The following is a 5001-nucleotide window of genomic DNA, read 5'->3' as shown; positions in this document are numbered from 1 at the left end:
GGAACTGACTCAACGGCACTTAACTACTACTACTAATCAGTTATAGGCAGATGATGGACTTACAAGTGTTCTATGGTGATATTTCTGGCTATCCCTTTCTCTCCCCCTCAAGTGTGTCTTATAATGACAGGGAAACCAAGATTCAAAAGACAGCTAAGCATCTTAACATTATCCCCCCTCCCCTTTTCTTATTCCAATCATGTCTCAATTCCTGTATCCCAGAGCCCTGTTTTTCCAAGGTTGTGCATACATCATTATTTATCTGCATGCTTTCTTGTGCTGCATTCTTTTGTGTGTGTGTGCTATTTCTTGTAAGTTTCTTCTTAGTTTTAATGTTTCCTTGTGCTGCCTGGATCTTCATTTTCATGGTAAGTTGTGAAGTATTGACTTTCTTTGGGGTTACCTTATAATTTATTAACTTTTCCCACCATTTAAGACAGTATATTGTATCCTGCAATCTACCTGACCTCACCACCTAGATCTATGTTCCTATATTTTTCCCTTCTTTGACATTTTTATTATTTTGATCTTCAGTTGATGTCCCAGCTCCTTTGAAAATTCATTTTTGTAACTTTGTTCTGTTCTGGACTCTGTTATCTGTAGTCTGAGTTTCAGGTGGTGTTGCTACGTCTGTCAATCTCTGGTTGTTGTCTGTTCTTGTTGGTTTTCAGTCCAAAGAACTCCCTTAGGATGTTTTGAAGCTCTGGATTGGCTTTGACAAAAATCTCTTAGCTTTTGTTTATCCTGCAGTGTTTCGATTGCACCATTGTATTTGATTGACAGTTTTGCTGGATAGACAATTCTTAGTTGGCAGTTTCTTTTTGTTTTCTTTTAGGGTTTTATGTTTCCCTATTACCTTTTTGCCTGTATGGTTTCTGCTGAGAATTCAGAGCTTAATATGATTTGCTTGTCTTTGTAAGTAACAATCTCTTTTCCCTGGCTGCTTTTAGAATTCTCTCCTTATCTTTGATTTTGGAGAGCTTGATTATGATATGTCTTAATGATCTTCTCTTAGGGTCTATCCTTCCTGGGGTACATTCAGCTTCTTGAATGTTTATCTTCTCATCCTTCAAGATGTTAGGGAAATTTTCTTGCAGAAGATTCTCAACTATCTCCTCTGTGGACTTCTGTGATTATTCCTGTTCCAGAATGCCAATAATTCTTAACTTATTCCTCTTCACATTATCCACCATGAATCTTAGACTCTCTTCAGATTTTTTTAATCCTTTTTTTCTGCTTGCTGTTCTATCTTAGCAATATTGAGAGATTTGTCTTCCAACTCGCTGGTTCTGGCTTCCATCTCTTCAATTCTACTCCTTTGCCCTTTCAGTGTATTGTCCATTTCTGATATTTTATTATTAATCATCTGGACCTCTCTTTTCAGGTTTTGAATTGTTTCCAATGCTATATCTATCTTGTTTGATTGCTCCTGTAGCACTTTCTTGATTTTTAATTTACTTTCCTCCACCCCTCTGTGAAGCATTTGAATTTGTCTCCATCTCATGCTTTTGAAGTCCTTCTCAGGCAGATCCAAAGCCTATTCTTCTTGTGGAAAATCTGTGTCTGCCTCCAGCTCATTTGTCTCAGTTACTCTTTTCTGTTTTTGGACATGTACTGAGATCTTTTGTTGCTTTTCCTTGGACATTTTCAGTAGATAGGTGCATTTTCAATAATTAAATTAATGTATGTTGGTGTGTTGTTAAGCTTACTGAATGTCTCCTGGTGAATGTGATCTGGAGATAGGCTTCCCTTTTCATGTGTAATGTGTAGCAGCTGGTATTGGCTCATGTCCAGATGGTGGGGTATGAGGTGTATGCTTGTATCTTGGCTATATGGCCACAATTATTGTCTCCTCTTGGTTGTAATGCAGGGAGAGAAAGCTCCCACCTCCAAGAAAAAAGTGAGATCAAAAGGACCAAAAATAGAAACAATTTAATAGTAGAGACAAAAAGCACCACTCAAAAACAAAAATAAAACCATAGTAATTTCCTCCCTCTTATTCAAGGCTTTGGATGTTCCCATGTAAATGGTAACTTAGTGGAGGTATGGCCGTTTAAAGCAGTGATGTGTAGGCCCCTCAGGAAGACCCCTTTGGTCAACACATGGTAAATTGTAATCTGCTTGAGAGCCATTTATATCTATTCCACTCTTGAATCATCCTGGACAACCCCTTAGGATACCCAGGAAGAGCCGAGACATGTAAGAGGGATCCTTACCCATAATCACATTGTCGGACCTGATACACAATGTCCTGGTCAGTGACTGTGCTTTTTTTGATGGCTTCAGTTGCTTCTTTGACTTTTTTTTCTTCTACTATGCTCCCAAACTTTTTGTTCTAACTGGGACTCACTGTGAGCTTGGACCCAGTGAAGCCAATCTTGCTCCCTCTGCTGATCTCCCCTACATACTTTTACTTGTATTTTGCCGCTCTTACTGTTGGGGTCTGGAGGCTCTCATAAGGCACTTCTGTTACAGTTTTAATGCAAAAAGGCAGTTTGGGCTTGAACTAAGTGGGACTGGACTTTTTCCAAGATCACATTACTAGAATGCATTCGTGTTCTCGAGGGAAGAATTATCAACATCAAGGGGATGCTGGCTGGTAGAGAATTTCTAAATGTAACAATTCTGTTACAACAAAATTGTGGAAAAGAGCAAAGTGCGAAAAATACAAAGTAGACATACTGAAAGATATCTGTGGTTGAAGAATTCACATAGGAGTAGGATCTTTGATAATTGGAATTATTTGGAGACCAAGGGGAGATGGAGCTCTCTTTCCAGAAGTTCCAGCCATGTCTGGGGCTGCAGATCAGCACCTGGGAAATCTGAGGTTGCTACACACCCTGCAACAGGAAGAGAATGGAGGATGCTCCACTTTATCTCCTCTTTTCCAGACTTTAGGAAGTCCTAAGACTTGAGGATGCCCAGCTTAGCAGGTAACATAGGCCAAGTGTCATCATTCCCAGAGAACTTTGCCCTGGGACAACTGCTCTCAAAATGGAGGAGACAGTCTAAGTCCTTGACAGTTTAAGGAAAAAGAGACTCACTCTATTCATTTATTTGGTAATACCATCTGGTCCCACCACAACCTGGAAGACTAGGAGCAATGGCCTTTTAATGAAAGTCTAAATTACAGTTGTTATTGTTAAGTGCCGTCAAGTCAGTTCCAACTCATAGCAACCGTGTATAGGGTTTCCAAGGACCGGCTGGTTAATTTGAGCTGCTAACCTTGTGGCTCAGTACTTTAATCCCACAGTGCAAACCAATACCCTCTTCCAACTAGACTTGTTTTGCAAAAAATAGGAGCAATGGTTGGAGGTCCCTTATGTTCAGGCTTCTATGCTTTTCAGAGACAAATCCGAAGAATACAAAGTGTGCAGAAGCAAGTCCTAGTAACAAAGTGCTAAATCTCACAGTCACCAAAGACCTAAAGAAAGAGGACTTAATCACTGTTTCCCCTTTAACACATGCTTCCTTAAACCTCCTGCCTCTGAAGTGTCAAGCCCCATAAAGAAGCCAATGAGGGTTCATATCCCTTTCACCCTGGCAGATCTTAAGCTGTGTAAAGATAAATTAGGAAGCTACTCAGAGAACCCATCAAAATTCATAGAGGAATTTGAAAAGCTGACACTATCTTTTGAATTAACCTGAAGAGATATATTGGTAGTACTTTCACAGTGTTGCACCATAAATGAGAAAAAACGCATTTGGACCACTGCTCAGGCATATGAGAATATCATTCATGTACATCAGCCAACTCTCCCCGTGAGCAATAAAGCCATGCCCACTATGGACCCACAGTGGGATTATCAGTTGGGACAGGCAAGTGTTCTGTCTCCTGGAAGGAATAAAACAAGTTCAGATTAAGTTTGTAAATGGCTCTAAAATGACAGAAACCAGTCAAGGGAAGGACAGAACCCCACATTCTTTAGGGGCTGCCTAGTGGAAGTAATTTCCAAAATCACTAATCTAGACCCAAATTCATCAGAATGGGTGACTGTAACAGACACTGCCATCATAAACCAATCCTGCCCAAACATCCACAGAAAACTATAGAAGCTGTCTTTGGAACCCTAGACTAATCCATCCCAACTACTAGATGTAACTATTACTGTATATAACAATAGAGACCTAGAGATAACAAGGAGAGACCAAAAACAAGCTAAACTTTTAGTGGTGGCTATAGTAGCAAATACCGGAGCCACCTCTTTCCACCTGGGCAACTGTTTCAAGTATGGGAAACCCAGACACCTTCGCAGGGAATGCAAGACCCCGACCCTGAGAATACCCTGACCCCAGTGCAACAAGGTAGGTCATTGGGCATGTGATTGATCACCTGGCTTTCCCAGGGAGTGATGAAGCAACCACAAAGCCCTTCTGGCTACCTACGAGGGTGAGGAATGATGTGACTCATACCATCGAGATATCATCAGAGGAGCCCTGGGTCATTGCAAACATGGCCGGTACGTTTATTCAATTTTTAATTAGTACAGGAACTACTTATTCAATCCTAAAATCCTTTGGAGGTCCCCTCTCTCCCTCATCCTGCACAGTAGTAGTGATTGATGGTATGCCCCAGTAAAGAAGAAAAACGGCACCTTTAACTTGCAATTGGGACAATGTGTTGATAACACATCAAATCTTAATAATTCCTAAAGTCTCTATTCCACTCTTAGACTGAGACTTTTTTTTACAAAACCTGTGGGTAGTGTTACATTTATACTCAAACAAGGTCATGTGGTTAGGCCACCTTCCACCAGCCCCAAAAGGAGATGCTCCCCCTAAATTACAACCAATAGATCCCAAACTATGGGCGGATGTGCCCCAACAGGCCCGAGAAGTAGATCCAGTACTTTCTAGGCTTAAGTCTGAGACAAACTTTCCAAGAAGAGCCCAATAGCCATTGCTTCCAGAAGGCATCAAGGTTTAATTCTCATCATTGAGCAACTTCTTTTAGCAAGTATTTTAATTAAAAAAATCTCTCCCTGCAGCACACCCATTTTA

The sequence above is a fragment of the Chrysochloris asiatica genome, unplaced genomic scaffold, assembly GCF_000296735.1.
Source record: "Chrysochloris asiatica unplaced genomic scaffold, ChrAsi1.0 scaffold00595, whole genome shotgun sequence".
Taxonomy (NCBI): Eukaryota; Metazoa; Chordata; class Mammalia; order Afrosoricida; family Chrysochloridae; genus Chrysochloris; species Chrysochloris asiatica.
The sequence above is the reverse complement of the archived record's forward strand: the minus strand, read 5'-3'. Positions refer to the sequence as shown.